The 20,241-nt window shown below is 40.8% G+C and overlaps 1 protein-coding gene across 2 annotated transcripts in view; it reads right to left on the minus strand.

The window, feature by feature from the left end:
- The window catches only part of LOC149814205 (P-loop NTPase domain-containing protein LPA1 homolog 2-like), a 38,366-nt gene extending 23,733 nt beyond the window's left edge, over positions 1-14,633 (minus strand). The window contains exon 1 of one of the 2 annotated variants that reach the window (XM_089989495.1): positions 14,501-14,633. The gene's annotated coding sequence lies outside the window, so the exon portion shown is untranslated. Of the gene's footprint in view, positions 1-14,363 lie in introns of both variants that reach the window. The other variant, XM_089989494.1, reaches the window with a different exon arrangement.
- Between the last annotated feature and the right edge of the window lie 5,608 nt (positions 14,634-20,241).

The following is a 20,241-nucleotide window of genomic DNA, read 5'->3' on the forward strand; positions in this document are numbered from 1 at the left end:
GTCATCTCCTGTAACTATACTATTTCTAACAACATAAGGAATAGGGTTTAGGAGTTTACCCGCATCACCTGAAACATGAGTTGCTGCCTCTGAGTCAACATACCAAATGCCTTTATCATTCTGCTTCATATTCAATTCTGCCAGTGCTGCCAATAATAGCTCCTTTACTTCTCTCCCAGCTTTTGAGGTCCTGAGTCTTTCTTAGTCTCTGTTTGTAAATTTTTTTCTTTGTTTTGGGAATTGAACCAACAATTTGCTTTAATATGTCCTCTCTTGTTACATAAAAAACATGCAAGAATGGGTATTTGACTTTGCTGATTGGGAAGAACATTTGGTGTTGGAAGTAGTCCACGACCCCCAAAACCGTGTCTTGGTTGTCCACCTATGCCTTGAAAGACATCACCTCCTCTTCCTCTTTCATAGATCAGCCCTGTAGCAAGTATGTCTTGACTCCCTGAGTGCACATGATTTTCTTCAGAAAAACCCTTCAAATTTATTTCATATTGCAGCAATTTTGCACGTAGATCTTCAAACTTTGGAAACTCAGGAAGACACAATAAGGACATTGTCAGAACATGATAATCCAGCCCCAGTCCGCTTAGAGTCTGTTGTACTTTATCTTTATCATTAACCACACATCCCACGATAGCAAGCTGATCCGTAATGGTCGTCATTTTATTCAAGTATTCTATGATAGACATGGAATCTTTCTTTAACATCTGAAATTCCTGCTTGAGAAACACAACTCTAGCCTCGGATAATTGCGAATATGTCTGAAGTAACTTGTCCCACAACTCCCTGGCCGAACAATCATCAGGGATGGCTACAAGAACCTTTTGCAACAGTGCAGAGGTGATGTAGGCCACCAATGCTTGGTCTCTCTTCATCCAAGTAATGTAATCCAGATTTCTGAGAAGCACATTTGAGGATGCCCCTTTATCATCTTCCTTTTCCTGAGAGATAAATTCTGGAGGAGTACGAATTGATCCATCCAGATGTCCAGAGCGATCTTGGCTCCTTATGAAAGGAACGATCTGTTTTTTCCAAGTCAAGAAATTTGTGTTGTTTAACAAGAAAGACCTATTTCTGGGAAGGAGGAATCCATTGGGAAAATTTTTTGGATCAGATTCAGTTTATTGAGGAATCAACCACTATTGATATTCTGCCTTTTTTTTTTTGCAGAAGATAAAGACAGGAAAATTATATCCTGATGTGTCAGCGAGCAGATCCGATTGTGGCTACACTGAGTCGATTTCAAAATTGATATAATCCCTCATTGAATAAATAAGGTGAACTCCAAGAAATTCTGTAATAAAAAAAAAATGATAACTATAAAGCAAGATATTCCAGATAGAACCAAATTATCAACGGACAATTCAGTCGTTGATCCAATTTAAATAAACCAGAGGTAATTGACAAACAAAGGAGAGGTAATAATCAATATTCTTATAAATGAGCAAAGGGTAAGGACGGAGAAAGAGAAGGTCTGAACTGAGGTGAAGACGTAGAAGACCTGAGAGGATACAGATCTGCGATCGATGAAGAAGCTGATTAGAAGATGCAGAAAGCCCGGGATTAAAAAATCCAGATTTGGATTTAAATGAGAGATATGGACAGTAAAGATTGGGAAGTCCAGATTAAAAGGAAACTGATTGGGAAACACACAGAGTCTGAGATTGAAAAATCCATATTTGGGTTTAGAAGGACAGCACAGGTCTGATTTGAAAAATAGATCTGAAAAACGCTGATTTAAGAAGACGCAGAAAGAGGTGAAGACGTTGATTCAGAGAGGGTGCAGAAAGAGGAAACTCACCGTTTTCTCGACTTGGGATTCGAGATCTCTTGGATGATCCTTTGGAAGATAACTCCAGACCCAGCTTTAACTTGGCTGCTCTGATACCATGTTAAAAGGAAGGAACTACAGGCTTATCTGCACAGGAAGAAGAAAGATAGAAGAGAATAGGGGCCGCAGAAGGTCACGAGTCCAATCCCCCCGTGACTGCTCTATTCAATATTATATATGCTTACAAAAATTAGGGTACAGAAATACCCTTTAATGAAGAGTGAATATTATAACATAACACAACCTTGCGTGTGGATACATGACTTGCATATGGATACAGGTCCGGGTCCGGATCCATGGACAACTTCTTTTCACTTTAAACCTGATGCAGCCATTGATGGACTGCGGCTTTTGCCGATGGTGGAGGTCGACTGGTGCAGAGGAGAGCCGGTGAGCAGTGGTTGATCAAGCAAGAAATGTTTCTCCTCAACCGGGCTGCAGCCTCCACGAGCGCAGGCTCTCTTTATGCAACCGGTGAGCAGGATCTATTCCCTGTTGATGGAAATCGACTATATGGAGAGGTAAGAACTTAGATTTCCTTGTATTTCTCATGTATTTGGGTCGCTCATGGTACCCATATATATAGAGCACAGGGTGTGAACGGTTTGCGTAACCGTTCCCTCTTGATCATGTGTTGATTTATCGGAAGGATCACCTCAGATGGAGGGTGTATCCACATCGTGGATAACCACCACTACTTTAGTGGTGGTTAATCCAACATTCTCCCACTTGATCCGACGATAAACCCTTAACCAAAAAACTTTATGGAAATGACTTGACGAATAGATTGACCTTTATGATCTATTCTATAGATCCTTAGTTGAATCTCTAATCTTTATGAGATTAAAGACAAAAATAATGAGAATCAAGAACTGAAAATGATCATTTTATTTATATGCATATATAAAAAAGAGTTTAACAAGTCCATCCTCATTACATGTTCGGAATATAATCTCGGTGTTAAACCTTTAGTAAGAGGATCAACGATCATCTCTTTGGTACCAATATTAACAATATGCACTAAATGATTCTCTGTCCTTTCTTTAACAACAAAATACTTCAATTCCATATGCTTACATGACATAGTACTTTTGTTGTTGTTCGAAAAGGACAACACAACTTCATTATCACAGTAGACCTTCAGTGGCTTCCCAATGAAATCAACTACCTTTAACTGTGATATAAAGTTCTTGAGGTAATCTCATATAATGCTATGAATTATACCTCCATGGTGTGGGTAGCAGTGGTCGTCTGCTTCCCACTCTTCCAAGAGATCGCGTCCCCAGCAAGTAAGAAGGCGTACCAAGTAGTAGACTTTCTACTATCAAGGCATCCTCCTAAGTCCGCATCTGAGTAGCCAATGACCTCGAGGTGATCAACTTTATGATACGTCAACATATAGTTTTTTTTTCCTTGCAAGTACCGCAAGACTTTCTTGGCAGCCTTCCAATGGGGTAAACCTGGGTTAGACTGAAATCTGCCAAGCACCCCTACTGCAAAAGAAATATCTGGTCGAGAACATGTCTGCGCGTACTGCAAGTTGCCAACAAGAGATGCATATGGATAAGCATTCATCGGTGCTTTGTCAATATCGTCCTGTGGACAATCCTTTAGGCTCAACTTGTCACCTTTTAATATGGGTGTTGAACTAGGAGAACAATTCTCCATCCCATATCGCTTTAACACCTTATCTTTATAGGATCTTTGGGAGAGGCCTGTTGAGAATAGGTGGTTTTAAGTAAATAGGTGGTTTAAGTTAAGTCGTTTTATATATTAGAGGCTATTTTAATTTTTGATTTTATAGTAGGCTTTAGTGTAACTTCTCTTTTCAGCCTCTCTCTATTTAATATAGAGAGAAGCCCTAATAGAAACTGAATCAATTGTTCTCCAGCCGTCACTCTCTCTCTCTTTCTCTCTCACTCTCTCTCTCTCTCTACCTCTGTTTCTGTGCCTTTCTTCTTTCATTCAACATGGTATCAGAGCAGCGTGCGACCTTGGGTGCCTAAGTTCCAGCATCATCTTCCTTCGAGCAACATCTCATCGGATAGTCGGAGGGAGATCGACATCCTTCGCTGCTGATCAAAGTTCGGTCCTTCTGTGTGAAGATCAAACCTGGCGACAGATCTGCAGTCAGACCTAGTCATGACTATTGACTAGAGGTCGTGACTCAGATCTGAAGCCAAACCTGGGAGCAGTTTGGGTGTTGAAGTCTTGGCATTGACGATGTTGCAATCGGTGGTGATTTAGAGCCAGTCGCATGGTGTGGACCAGATCTGTCACCATTGCAGGCGTGTTAAAATATGTTGTGATCAGATCTGATCGGTTGTGGTCGTGAGTTGCTGCTGTCAATATCGTTGTGATGCTGGTGATCAGCGGTCTGTGAGTTGACGTGGGGTGCTATTTTTTTTTAAAGTTGTCTACTGCAGATCTGCACCTTGGTTCCCAATAGTTTTTCTCCATTAAAGCTCCAACTTGGTATCCAAACTGATTTCTCTCTTGGCTGTCGTGAGGTATATTGCTGGGAGTCGTGAAACTGATTTTATTTTGGCTGTCGTGATTTATATTGCTGGGAGTTGCTGTCGTGAATTCCTTTATTTATGTTGATAAGTTCAAGTGCTGTGCAGAAGTCGTGAAATTGATTTTTTTTTTTATGGTCATGAGGTATATGGCTGGGAGGTGGATGTTGTGAGTTAAAAGTTTTTGTTTCTCACGTTATCTCTGGTTGTGCTCAGATTCTACTTAGCAAGCAGCTGGGTGCTGTGTCGTGATCCTTTTGACTCAGCTGTTTTTTGAAAACTGCATGTTAATAAGTTTTTTTTTGGAATCAGCAGGCGTGATTCCCTGTTGTGCTGGAAAATATTCTGTTTGTGGGAACCGTGTCCTTGAAGTGGGATTCTGTGTTGGGCACTGTGGTATCACACTCTAAGTGGTTTGTTGGGTGCTGCTACTAGTTGTCGTAGTGGCGAATGTGTGATGATAACACACTCTAAGTCGTGTTGGATGTGTGATCTTGATTTACAGCCTATAGTCATCCTTGGTTGCGGTGAAAGGTTTTGGTCAAGTTTCTTTAAAAATTATATTTGGAGTTTGGATCTGAACAGTCGAAGGTCGTGTTTCTCAGATTTCATTGGTGAAGTCAAAACTTGATATAGTCAGGCTTGTTGTTGATTGTGGGTATGCGCGTGTGGTTGCTCATGCATTTTGTGAATCAAGCCCATTAGTTTATATTATGGATCAAGTGGTTAAATCAGATGCAGATTCCTCCAATGATTGTGTAACTCTTAGCAGGGCTGAATATGACTATCTCCTTGCTTTACAATCATCCAATTCAAAGTCTTCTGTTGCGGAGGTTGTGTGCTCGACAAGTGATGGCCTATCTGCTCAAGGTGGTAGGTGGGTTATTGATTCTGGAGCCTCTGGTCACTTGTGCGGAAACTCGAGCAATTTTTTGAGTTTAAAACCTGTGACAGGTCAGAAAGGGGTACGTCTTGCTGATGGTAGCTCTTCCCCAATTGTAAGGCAGGGAAACATGTCTATTACCCCTACTCTTCAATTGTCAATGTTCTTCATGCTCCCTCATTTCCACATAATTTATTATCAGTCAGTCGAATGACAAAAGAGTTGAATTGTAGAGTGATTTTTGATCCTATGGGATGCACCTTTCAGGACTTGCTGACGGGGAGAAGGATTGGTGGTGGCTATGAGGAAGGTGGTCTGTATTACCTTCACCAACCAGAGGTTTCGGCCCACTCTGCTGTTACATCATCCTCAAGTCCTCTATTGTGGCATCATCGTTTGGGTCACCTTCCAGTGACAAAACTTCATCGTGTCATTCCTCATATACCTCCCTCAGTTTCTTTTCAGTGTGAAACATGTCAATTGGGAAAACATTGTCGAAGCTCTTTTCCCTCCAGTCAGAGTCCATCAAGTCAAGGATTGTTTAATCTTCTTCATGTAGATGTGTGGGGTCCGAGTAGGATTCCGAATAGGTCTCAATGTCGTTATTATCTAGTTATTGTTAATGACTTCTCGAGACTATCGTGGGTGTTCCTGTTAAAAGATCGGTCTCAAGGTCCTGTCATTCTTAAATCTTTAATTGCAGAGATAAAAACTCAATTTGACATATGTGTTAAAATTGTTCGCACTGATAATGCTCTTGAGTTCAAATCCAAAGACTTACTTCTATTCTACTCTGGTAATGGGATTCAACCTCAATTTACATGTCCCCATACCTCCCAGCAAAATGGGGTGGCTGAGAGGAAACATAGACAAATCCTTAATGTTGCTCGGTGCCTTATGATTCAATCCAATATCCCTGCTACATACTGGGGCGATGCGGTTTTGACAGCCGGGTTTCTAATAAATCGCATGCCGTCCAGCTCTGTAGAAGACCAGATCCCAATTCAAATTCTCCATCCAGAGGCTCCTCTCTTCCCTATCCCTCCTAAAGTTTTTGGATGCGTGTGTTTTATGCATAAGCTGGGTCCTGATCGAGATAAACTTGTTGCGCAGTCTATTAAATGTGTTTTTCTTGGGTATTCTAAGAACCAAAAAGGATATCGTTGCTATGACCCTACATCTCATAAAGAGTATGTCAGTGCAAACGTTACCTTCTTTGAGTCTATTCCTTATTTTTCGAGTACTACTCCAAGGTTACTAGAGAGTCAGGGTGATATTTTTCCTCTGCCAATTCCCCCTTTTCCTTTAGAGTCGTTCACTCCAAAGCCTGTGGCACCATCCTCTGGGGAGTCTCGATACAAAAACCCTCCTATAGTGTATACTCACAGGTTACCACCTACCTCCATGCCCCCATTAACTTCTTCTCCTGAGGCAAGTATCACTGAGCATACTGAAGTTTCTGCTATTGATGAGGATCTTCCTATTGCTCTGCGAAAAGGGAAAAGACAGTGCACCCTTCATCCCATTTCTCAGTTTGTTTCTGAAGGTAATCTTGGGGCGTCTATGAAGAAGTTTATCTTGGCTTTGTCTGCCTCGTCTGTTCCGCTTCATCACAGTCAGGCTCTATTCGACCCCAAATGGATGCAGGCTACGAAGGATGAGATGGATGCCCTATGTTCTAGGGGCACTTGGGATTTGGTGGATCCTCCAACTGATGCAGATATTGTTGGCTGCAAATGGGTATATACCATTAAATATAACTCGGACGGGTCAATTGAACGGTACAAAGCCCGGTTGGTTGCAAAAGGTTATACTCAGACGTATGGTGTTGACTTTTTTGAAACTTTCTCCCCAGTTGCTCGTCTTGGCACTATTCGTCTTGTTCTTTCTGTTGCTGTGCACCATGGATGGTGCTTGTTTCAGTTAGATGTCAAGAATGCATTTTTGTATGGGGATTTGCATGAAACGGTCTACATGCAACAACCCCCAGGCTTCGAGGTTCAGGGGGAGTGTAAGAAGGTGTGCAAGTTGAAAAAGGCTATTTATGGCCTGAAGCAGAGTCCAAGGGCATGGTTTCACAAATTATTTGAGGTAATGTCTAGTTTTGGCTTTGTCAGGTCAGCTTCAGATCACTCCTTGTTCATCAAGAAAACCAGTGCTGGAATTGTTGTTATGGTGGTATATGTCGATGACATCATATTAACAGGGAGCAGTGTCCAAGATATTTCTGCCACAAAAGATCATCTTCAGAAACACTTTGTTACTAAAGATCTTTGTCACCTTCGATATTTTCTGGGTATCGAAGTTGCAAGAAACAAAGATGACTTAGTGTTGTCTCAAAGAAAGTATGTGTTGGACTTATTAAAAGAGACTGGAATGCTAGGAGCCAAGCCAGCTAATATTCCAATGGATCCCAAAACTCACATGTTCGATGAGAAGTCTGAATATGTAGACACTGCCAGCTTTAGATCCTTGGTGGGTAAGTTACTATATGTGACTGTTACTAGACCTGACATTTCATTATCTGTGAGTAAAATCAGTCAGTTCATGGACAAACCTACAAAAGTTCACTGGGATGCAGCTATGATGGTTATTCGATACTTAAAGGCATCTCCTGGTAAAGGTCTGTTGTTTAAACGAAATCCATCTTTGGACGTTGTTGCTTACACTGACGCGGATTATGCAGGATCTGTTGAAGATAGGAAGTCAACATCTGGATTTTGTGTGTTTGTGGGAGGAAATCTTGTTACCTGGAGGAGTAAGAAACAAACCGTGGTAGCCAGGTCGAGTGCCGAATCTGAATACCGAGCAATGGCCCAGACTGCAGCTAAGATTATGTGGGTAAAATCAGTCTTGACCGAGCTTCAGGAGAAAGTATCCCTACCTATATTGATGATGTGTGACAATAGGGCTGCTACATATATTGCCAACAATCCAGTGTTTCATGAAAGGACTAAACATATTAAGTTGACTGTCACTATGTTCGCGACTTGGTTCAGGCTGGGTATATCTGCACCGATCATGTATCTTCCGAAGATCAAGTAGCTGATGTTTTTACCAAAGCCCTGGCGAGACCAAATTTCTCTAAGTGTTGTGACAAGCTGAGCATGATTGATATCTATGCTCCAGCTTGAGGGGGAGTGTTGAGAATAGGTGGTTTAAGTTAAGTCGTTTTATATATTAGAGGCTATTTGAATTTTTGATTTTATAGTAGGCTTTAGTGTAACTTCTCTTTTCAGCCTCTCTCAATTTAATATAGAGAGAAGCCCTAATAGAAACTGAATCAATTGTTCTCCAACCGTCACTCTCTCTCTCTTTCTCTATCACTCTCTCACTCTCTCTCTCTCTACCTCTGTTTCTGTGCCTTTCTTCTTTCCTTCAACAAGGCCTAAAAAACCTTTTGCTCTGTCTCGACGGATCTCAATGCCAAAAACATAAGCAGCATCACCCATATCTTTCATATTAAAATGTGATGCAAGAAACTGTTTTGTCTCTGAAAGCAACTTTATATCGTTGGTTGCAAGTAAAATGTCATCCACATACAACATCAATATAATGAACTTACTCCCACTTTCCTTAAGGTATACATTAATCAATAATGTTTTTTGTAAACCCGAAAGTCACAATGACTTGAAAAATTTTAATATACCACTGTCGAGAGACCTTTTAAGTCCATATATTGATTTGTTGAGCTTGCAAACAAAATGATCATTTTTAGAGAAACCAAGAGGTTGATCCATATATACCTCTTCATTTGGATCCCCGTTGAGAAACGTTGTTTTCACATCCATCTGGTGTAGCTCCAAGTCATAATGAGCTACAAGGGCCAAAATTATCCTTATTGAATCTTTAGTTAAGACAGAAGAAAACGTCTCATTGTAGTCAATGCCCTCCATCTAGGTAAATCCTTTAGCAACCAATCTTGTTTTATGTCTCTCTATATTACCTTTGGAGTCCTTCTTGGTCTTAAAGACCCATTTACACCCTACGAGCTTTACTCCCTTAGGTAACTCGACAAGATCTCAGACTTGATTTTTAGCCATAGAGTCTAACTCTTCTTTCATGGCTTTTATCCAGTGTTTAGATTGTTTGCTTTCCACAGCTTCCGTAAAGGTCAACGGGTCATCATCCATATCTATGAAATCACAAGACTCTTGAAGGTACACCACATAATTAGGATGTATGGCGAATCTCCTAATCTTTGTGGATCTCCAAATAGATTGTTCTTCAGGTTCAGATTGAACCTGATTATCCTGTTCGTACTCTTCCACATTGTCCGCAATAGGTTTACTTTGGATTTATGCATCAACAACCGAATGATCAACTACATCATCATTAGAAATAATAATGCGATTAACAGGTGACGAAACTGGATCCTGTATTTCCTCAAAACCAAGGTTTTGAAGTGCACTTAATCCTACTGAACCATCTTCTAAGAATTTTACCTTATCTGTTTCAACAATCTGTGGTGAATGAGATGGGCAATAAAACTTGTACCCTTTTAATCTTTCTAGATAACCAATGAAATATCCACTGGTTGTTCTTGGATCAAAGACTTTAACGTGAAGATTATACAGCTTAGACTCTGCGGGACATCCCCATATGTGCATATAAGACTGTGATAGTTTTCTACCTGTCCATAACTCGTAGGGAGTTTTAGACAGATTTTGTAGGAACCTTATTCAAAATATGCACAGCAGACCTTAAGGCTTCACCCCACAACTTCATGGGAAGTGTTGAATAATTCAACATGGCCCTGACCATTTCTTTAAGAGTACGATTTCTCCTTTCAGCTACATCATTTTGATATGCACTATCAGGCATGGTATATTTAGGCACAATGCCTTCCTCTTTGAGAAATCGCGCTAATGGTCCTTCCCTTTGCCCCATCTCAGTAAACCTACCATAAAATTCGTCACATCTATCAGACTTGACTATTTTAATAACTTTATCGGTTTGTTTCTCTACTTTCTTAAATTCCTTAAACATCTGAAAAACATCAGATTTTTCAAAAATCAAATAGAAATACATATATCATGAATAGTCATCAATAAAGGTGACAATATTTCTCGCCTGTGTAACAAGGGGTAAAAGGTCCACATACATCTGTGCGAACTATCTCTAATATCTCACTATTGCGTTTGACACCCTCTTTATATGTGTTTGTATTCTTAACCTTTATGCAATCAACACATGGGTCATTGTCGGTAAAATCTAGAAATTTCAAGATCCGTTCATTTACGAGTCTCTTTATTCTCTTTTCAGAGATATGACCCAACCTTCGATGCCAAAGCATGCAAGATTTATCATTTATCAAGCTACGTTTATTTTCAACCAATGCGTATTAAGAAGTCGGGGACTCCTGAGTTTGGATCTTCACGTTCAATCTATACAAACCATCATAAACTAACCAATTTCAATTGAATTTCTATAAATGAACAATTTGGAATTTTCAAACTTAAAACAATATCCAAATTTATCCAATTTTAAAATTAAAATTAAGTTTCCATTATATGATGAAATATAAAAGATATCATGAAGATCCAAAACTACGCCTGTATCTAGAGTAATCCTACAGGTTCCAACACCCTTCACATGTGAAGGCATCTTGTTTCTCGAATAGATATTCTTCTCATGCATTGTTGGTTCTCTTCTACTCAGGAACAACTATAGACAGTTGAAAATATGAACAGTAGCACCAGAATCAATCCACCAACTATTTTCAGAAATTTGCAATAAATTACATTCATGAGAAACAAATGACAAATTATCTCTCTTTTCCAACCACCTTTTGTATTTTATGCAATCTATCTTCATGTGTCCCTTCTTCTTGCAAAAGAAGCACTTTATAGGATCAGAATCGGATTGTTTGCCTTGGGATGTCTCATCCCTTGTTGGCTTCTTCCTAGCATTCTCTTAAATGCATTCTTCCTTGGTCCTACCTCGGATGCATGAGAAGCTATATGTGCACTCTTCACCTTCTCTCTTTTCAACCACTCTTCTTCTTCAACACACTTGGACATAAGTTCATTGAACGTCCATTCATCATTATGTGTGTTGTAAGAGATTTTTAAAGATCCGTACTCCAAGGGTAAGGACGCTAGAACTAAATGCACTAAGAAAGAATCAGAGATAGTGAACTTCATGTCATTTAACTGAGACGCTATGTTCCCCATCTCCAAAATGTGTTGACGAATGTTCCCCCCTCTAGTATATTTCATAGATACGAGTTTAGACATCAGGGTACTGGCTCTGACCTTATTTAAACTTAGAAATTGTGCTTCAATAGCACTTAAAAACTTTCTAACTGTCATGCATTGTGGTATGACAATACGAATATTTTTAGCCACCTTAGATTGCAAAAGCAATAGGCTAAGTCTATTTGAGCGCTCCTACTTCTCAAAAGTGGCTTTTTGATCAATAGTGCTTTGATCAGTTAGAGCAGCAGGTTTTTCTATCCTTAGGACCAGATCCAAATTCATATATCCTAATGTAAAAAGTACAGTCTTTTTCCAATCACTAAAATTTGATCCATCCAAAAAAGGTATACAGCTAGAGCCATCTAAAATTACAGGACTAGAAACTGCACGACAAAATACATGTATCAAGAAGCATTCGTACGAGACTAAAACTTTAATGGAAAAAGCAAAAGAATAAAAGTCTTTAATATGCTTATTTTCAAGCGAGTGAAAAGAGTCATCAGAGTCCTACTTTGGTAAGAGTTCCGACACGCAAAACCACTTCGCCTACCGACCATATTCGGTAAAACTAAGGTTCTTGTGAAGTAAGACCATCTACACAAGGTACCTTTGGATACACATGTGTGATGTATCTCGACACATTTACCTTATTCTACCCTACTTAAATTTCAAACACGATAAAACTACCTTTAGGTCGTTTAGCATTTCACGAATCTAAGTACAATGTTGATATCAGCTTAAACTGAATGATAGTATTGAAATTCTTTGACAACATACGTGTATTCAGTCACTTTAGTGACGTGAATACACTAAGTCATCTAACTATCCTTAATGCCAATATTAAACAATCATTTACGCATGCATAATTTTAAATAAATGCATAAACAATAATAAAAGCCAAGCTTAAATGGGTAAAACCCTGAGTCTTCAGGCAGGAACCTGTCAGAAAGCACTCTGAACCGGTCTGAAACAGCCTCGAACCGGTTATCCAAGGGTCTAAACTGGTTCTGAACCTTATGAACCGGTGTCAAGTGTGAACAAAGGTTCATAAAAGAAAAAACCTATAACTGTATGCCAAAATCCCTGTATTTTCTTATATTTATAAAAAAAGAGCCCTAGCATCTCAGAACCGGTGAGAAACTGAAAGAAATCGATCAAAAACAGCTTTGAACCGGTCCCGAAAAGGGCCGAATCAGTCCCTGATATGGTTCAGGCCAAATAGTGCTTCGACCCTACTCGATCCAGGTCAGAACCAGTTCAAACTGGATCTTGGTCGGACCTGGCTTTAACTGGATCTGGGTCAGACCTGTCTTTAACTGGATTCGGGTCAGACCCATCTTTAACTGAATCCGGGTCGGACCCAAGGTTTGACTTGATCCGGGTTGGACCTGGCATGAACCGGATCCGGGTATGGCCCGATTTTAACTTAATCCAGGTCGGAACCAGCATGAACCGAATCCGGGTCTGACCCGGTACCAGACCCGATCCGGTTCCATCCGATTAAAAACGAAACTGTAAAACAGAAAACCCTCGGGTTTTCTGCAAAAAGGGGTTAGGGTTAACCCAAATCGTCGACGACGACCCAAATCGTTGCACCTGCCGACGACCAATGTCGCCACACCTGCCCACGACCCTCACAGAGCCCAGACCGGTGCTGCACCTCTCCTCGCCCGACGGTAGAGGAAACAGGTTTTAAACCCTTGTGTGTTGCCGGCCAGATGTCGGCCATTAGATCGACGACAATCCACGGCTTCCACCGTCGATGGCTAAAAGCATGAAACCCTTTTTTTTTGTTCAGTTGCCCTACGGCAACTGTCGCCGACCAGCTGCGGTGTCGCCCCCACAATGACCTGCACAGCCAGACGACCAGTACACACCCCACACAGCTGATGCGGGGTGTGGGCCCATAACCCATTGTTGAGGTATGCGCCTCCTTACCGGTAGCCTGGGCAGGAACAGGAAAAATACAAAGCAAAAACTGTGTTAAACAAAAAAACAAACAGGGGAGACTTTGAACCTGATGCAGCCATTGATGGACTGCTGCTGTTGCTGGTGGAGGTCGACTGGTGCAGAGGAGAGCCCGTGAGCAGTGGTTGATCAAGCAAGGAATGGTTTCTCCTCAGCCGGGCTGCAGCCTCCACGAGCGCAGGCTCTCTTTATGCAACCGGTGAGCAGGATCTATTCCCTGCTGATGGAAGTCCACTGTATGGAGAGGGAAGCACTTAGAAGAAAACCCTCTCTCTCGATTTCCCTGTATTTCTCATGTATTTGGGTCGCTCATGGTACCCATATATATAGAGCACAGGGTGGGAACGGTTTGCGTAACCGTTCCCTCTTGATCATGTGCTGATTTATAGGAAGGATCACCTCGGATGGAGGGTGTATCCACATCGTGGATAACCACTACTTTAGTGGTGGTTAATCCAACATCTGCACGCATACCCATTTCCTCAAACACCTCAAATAGGCATCTGCACCAAAAAAACAACGCATACCCATTTCATCCCACACCTCAAATAGGCATCTGCGCCCAAAAACAACGCATACACATTTCATCCCACTCCTCAAATAAGCATCTGCACCGACAACAACGCCTACCTATTTACTTCCACACCTCGAAAAGCACTGCACTAAAAAACAACGACTGCCCATTTCCTCTCACACCTCAACTACGCGTTTGATCGAACATTCAGCACGCATAGAATCCCTTCTAACATTGACATAATAATGATTTCGCATGGAAATTCTTCTTCCTTCATCCTCATTTTCCAATTTCACAACAGAAGATCACACACGACTATAGACGTTTTCTGATCAAGACAACCTGAAGGATAAGAAATTCCGAGATCTTGGTATTGCGTTTTTAAGGGAACAAGATTCGACTAAAAACAGACAGAACAAGAAGTAGGGCAAGAACATACCTCGGAGTTTTACGCTGCCGGCACGACGACCGTAGGTATGGCAGGCTGAGCCAGCGCGACAAGGTCTTCGTGCCGGATGCGGTTTCTTCAGATGATAAATTCAAAAAAGAAGAAGAAGAAGTAGGGCAAGAACATACTCGTGGCCTTTGCCGCAGGTGCATTCAACGAGGGATGCTCTTCTTCCCAAATTTGCCGCCATTAAGGCGTTTTGTAAGGGAAAAGGAAGAGGACGTCGCGTGGATTGGAAGCTTCGAAGGGGCAAATCAGGCGACCTACCAAAATCACGTTGAAAAACTGTTCTGAGATCCCCACTGTCCGTTGTTTCAATCTCACGCTTCCCTATGCAAGTTGGACGGTAAGGATCTCAGAACACTTCTCCAAAGTGATTTGACAAATCACCTGATCATGTTATCACTTCCAAGTCGGTGTTTGACTGTTTATCTAGAAGGTTCGATTCCAGTCGACTAGCTTCCTTTTCCATTAGCAATTTAGCATTAAGGACCTGCTTCTTGCGGTATTTGGTATCACAAAATTAGATATTTTTTAAAGTATTTGGTACCGCTCGTGGGAAAGGAACCCTTTAATTCAGAGGTTTGTTTTGATCAAATCTAATCCTGTGAATGTGTTCATACTGTCCAAACAGTAGGCTATTAAATGGTATTTTTAAAGTATTTGGTACCGCTCGTGGGAAAGGAACCCTTTAATTGAGAGGGGAAAACAAGGGGGCGACGATGACAGAGAGCCTGATTTGGAGGTGGCCTCCGTTGAGGCGAGGATCAGGGCTCAGAGAAGGGAGCAGTGGTGGGGTGGCTTCAGCATGGGTTGCCGGTGGCAGGGAGGGTCGCGTGATGCTGGGAGGGTCGCCGAAGTCTGGGAGGGTCCTCGAAGGCAAAGGGGCGAGCGGCAGAGGGTTAGGGTTCTCTGACTGAGAACCTGATTTGGGGGTATAGAAAGAGAGAGACTGACTGAGAACCTGATTTGGGGGTATAGAAAGAGAGAGAGAGAATTTTGTGTCTTAGACAGACTTATATCAAAAATTAGTGACAGCAAAATTTTGTACGTAAATTTCGTCTCAAATTAGTGACGGAGTAGAGATGGAAAAATTTTGTTGCTAAGTTGCGGCACCGTTTGCGACAGAATGTAATCTGTTGCTAATTTACGACAGAATTTACGACAAAATTTTTTTGTCGTTAATCCTGCGTTTAATTCCGATTTTAGCGATAATTTGTTTTCTCTAGTTAATTCGTTGCTAATTTGCGATGAAAAAAAATTATCGTAAATTTTCGTCGCTAATTAACATTTTTCTTGTAATGTAATACCTTTTTATAAAAAAAAAATAGATTTTTTTTAAGTGAATGCTACTTTTTTGGACCGCCATATTTTTCACCTTTTGTGATTACCCGAAGCTACGTTACAGGGGCTTTTGCTTCTAAGTCGGTGACAACTACTACTTTTTTAGAAAACCCAATTTTTTAAGAATATTGCAAGGTGGATGGAATCGGTCCAAATCGGAACAATTTGGCTGGATACTTTGGCCATTAGGGTACTAGTGGATTTATCTTTTCTTTGTTTGGTTTCTTATGGTAATGTGTCCTTGTAACTGTTTCATTTAGTGAAGCATTTAAGCTATGTCACTAAGAGACATTGACAAGAGGACATGGGATGCGGGTTGAACTCAGAAATTCAATTTTTTTTTTCAAAATTAGGATATGAGGATATGAAATATTTAATTAATAAAAATGGGACCATTTTGCAAAATGAGATAAGGTAATGACATTTTGGTAAATCACCAACAAAACTTGAGACATTTTGTAAAAATCCCTAAGTTTAATATTGGTTAAACCCATCATTTGTCTTAATTATTATGTACAAAGAAACTGATTTTTTAAGATGGAGGATATGATTGATCGATCCAATTGTAACTAATCCGGATCCCAGTTGAACGTTCAGAACGAATGAAAGCATGGTGTGATCCCCGAGCCTTAGCATGCTAAGAAGTTTTGCATTGTCTGCTACTCATTTTCATGAGTGTCAAACCCCTTGCATTAACGAGGGCAAAGGATAAACCCTTGCTCAGTTGAAGTCGGGCGACTCCTTGTGCGCAAGGGGTGTGTCACGAGTTTACACAGTTGAGTAGGGGTGGCAATTTCTGACACGACCCGCCAACCCGACCCGCCAACCCGCCTCTTAGGTGGGTTCGGGTTGGGCTTAAGCCAACCCGTTTAATAAACGGGTCGACCCGTGTAACCCGTTTATTAAACAGGTCGGGTTCGGGTTGGGGGTATGCCAACCCGCCAACCCGGCTGACCCGTTTAAGAAACGGGTTAGGCGGGTGGGTCAACCCGCCAACCCGACCCGCCAACCTGCCTACCTGCCAACCCGATCCGTCAACCCGCCAACCCGATCCGTGAACCTGAAAACCCGTTTACCCGACCCAACCCATTTATTAAATGGGTTGGCGGGTCGTGTTGGGTTACCCGTTTATTAAACGGGTCGGGTTCGTGTTTGCCACAGCCGACCCGTTTAATAAACGGGTCGGGTTCGGGTTGAGGTATGCTGACACGCCAACCCGACCCGATTGCCACCCCTACCGTTGAGAATGTGACTATAAGTAGCCAACACTACTAGGTCTCTAATCTTCAGGGTGGTGGTTTCCCGTCCATGAAAAAAAACTACTGGAATATAACTCTACAAAATAAATGTTGGCATCACACCGTTGCTGGATCCCATGGAACATGCAAACATGTCCAATTTTGTGGAGGCTCACTGTCCGATCAAACAGGTGTTGGGCTGCCAGGCTGAACATCACATCATTTTGTGAAATGCGATCGCACCTCATGATCTACCCTCTTAAATTACATGCTATGTACATTGCTTATTCCAATATTACATAAGGTTAATATTTGCTACTGTTATTATTAGGGATGTCAATGAATTGGATTTTATCCAATATCCAACCAAGTTTGATTTCATTTAATTGCATTTGGTAAGCCAATGGTTTTAATTTTTGTACCAAATTTGAAAAAAATATCTGAATTTAACATATATACGACGTAAAAAAGTGGATATGGTATGAGCTTTTCACCATCAAAATCCAAATCCAGACTCAAATCCATTTAGCCAACATCCGTTTACAGCCCTAGTTATTATAGGTTATGCAAACACTTTGATTTTTTTATTTTTTAGTTGTTTTTCATGAAACTATCCATAGAGATGTGATCTACATGTTTTGCTTAATGAGAATCAACTCTTAGATTGCTCGATTACATGTAAGCATGTTTTAATAAGGCTTGAAAAATCAATGACATAATATGTGGTATATTTTTCAAGCACCTAAAATGGTGTTCTTAAGTTTAAAAAAAAACATGATCCAAATGTCGATTCATAGTATTTGGACCATGCTGAATCCATCTATGAGATCCAATTGGATCAAACCCTGTACCATGGTGATCTTGAGACATTTGTACCTTATGTTGCCATGGACGGATATTAACCTTACTATGTACAAGAAGTGAGATGCTTTTCCATCATTTTGTGCCCCTATTATCTTTTAGGGCCCGTTTGTTTGTCACCAAAAGTGGGTGCTTTTGGCAAAAATGCATCGATGGGTGTAGGTTTTCCGGGGACCCACTGTGATCAATCAAACTAAGGACTCTCTTTCTGCAAGGAAAGATAGCCCAAAATACACGGGATTCCTCCTTTTCAGCGGAAAATGTTCCAGTAGGGGTGGCTCAATTCTCTTTCCATGGAAAGGAAAGAGCGGAAGAATGTGCCATGGCAGGCAAACAGACTTTTATGGTTTCTTATTAATCATTTATGTATCTTTGAGGCACATGATATATATGGCCATGACCTCTTATAGGCAAGTTTAGGGGCTAGAGTTTTACACTATTACTTCTTGAAGCATGAAGGGAAGATCAGGTGCAATGTGATTGCACACTTTTGGTGTGCAATCACCAGACCACACACTAGGACGGATCAGGTGCAAAATCACATTGCACACGTTGAGTGTGCTGCTGCACCTGAGCGTCATACATCTGCTGTTGGGCCCCATAAGTCACAGCTGTATCCCAAAGATGTGTGGTCATTAGATCCAGCAGCACACTTGATGTGTGCTGATTGCATTCATCACCTACCATCTACTGTTGGGCCCCACAGCTGACAGGTTTTATCCTAAAAATGAAGGGTAATCAGGTGCAGCAGCACACTAAAAGTGTGCAATTACATTGTACCTGATCCTCTCTCTGATAAAAAAACCTCCCTTATAACTAGTTATACAAAACCAGACCCAAAGCATATCTTACCGATTTCAAGCATGTTGCTGTCCATAGAAAGATGAGCCTTGAGATCTATATCACGGAGAAATGAAGACACCAGCACACGTGATGCAGGTTTCAACTCACAAAATTGATTTTTTTGTTGAAAAATAGGATATTTTTAATCTTTTAAAAATATAAAATATATTTTTATTGAAATAATATTAAAAAGTATTAAAAACATTAAAATGTTTTAGAATAATTACCCGTACGTGTCAGTATCCAAATCAGTGTGTCTCCTCGTGCCACCAGGGATACAAGGCCAGAATGGTGCATCCCTGTGGCATAGCTTGAGACTACTACGAAAACATATTGGCACAGAGGGCAGATCAGGTGCAACGTCATTGCACACACATTTTGTGTGCTTCTGTGGGGGTCAAGCGGCATATGGTGGGTGATGAGGTGCAACAGCACGCCAAAAGTATGCAATCATATCGCACTTGATCTGCATTGTTGTTACCAAGCATGCGGGATTTCACTAATGCACTTACGAGAAGATAAAAACCATATTGTGCATGTTTTCTTTTAGTTAGTAGAGAAAAAAATCATGCACAATGTGGTGCTCTCCAACACGCAAGAAAGTGAGTCTTGGGAACGAAATGAACTAAGATGAAAAATGAGTCTTGGCAATTATTTCTTTAATTTCAAAAGATGCTGCTGTTACTAATATCTCTAGGTTTTGCTCGATTTCTGTTATGAGTGTACTTTATCGGATGATTGCCAAGGTGTTGGCTAATAGGTTGAAGGCCGTGGCTAACCAAATATTTTTGAACTCTCAGTTTGCTTTTATCCATAATAAGAGGGCTCACCATTCTTTCATCTTCACCTCTGAAGTTATTCACTCCTTACATCTTAGTGGTTAGCCTTATTTTTCTTTTAAATTAGATTTTCATAAAGCCTTCAATTCTGTGCATTGGCCCTTCTTATTTCAAATGTTATCCAATTTTGACATTGGTTATCATTTTTCTGAGTGGGTGAGAGAATTGGTCTCTAATGTTCAAGCCATGATTAAGATTAACAACATTAGAGGTGGCCAGATCAAGTTGGAGCATGGATTACGGCAAAGCTGCCCTATCTCTCATTTACTGTTCAATGCCATTGCTGAGGGTCTCGTGGTGTTGCTCAAGCATACTGCAGAAAAGCACCTGATAGATCCTTTAGATGTTCCGAATTTCTCAGACCATATTCTTATTTATGCTGATGATATGATTATTTTTGAGCGAGCAAATATGCATCAGATGCTTAAATTCAAACTTATTCTCTAGTTCTTTCTCTCACTTTCTAGGCTTTCCCTAAATGATAGCAAATGCTCTCTTACCATATTCAATGTTGAGTCTTATATGCTTGCAGCGAGTCAACGGTTTTTTAATTGCGTAATCTCTGAGTTGCCGATGACGTATTTGGGCCTGTTGTTACAAGTGAAGCGCCTCTCTTCCGATGCTTGGGCTCCAACTATTCAAAAAGTGAAAACCAAGTTTTTTTCATGGTAGACATCTTATCTCTCCATCGCTGGCTGTCTAACTTTAATAAGACATGTTCTTTCTTCTATTCTTGAATTTTTT

The sequence above is a fragment of the Nuphar pumila genome, chromosome 15, assembly GCF_984573655.1.
Source record: "Nuphar pumila chromosome 15, dmNupPumi1.hap1.1, whole genome shotgun sequence".
Classification (NCBI taxonomy): domain Eukaryota; kingdom Viridiplantae; phylum Streptophyta; class Magnoliopsida; order Nymphaeales; family Nymphaeaceae; genus Nuphar; species Nuphar pumila.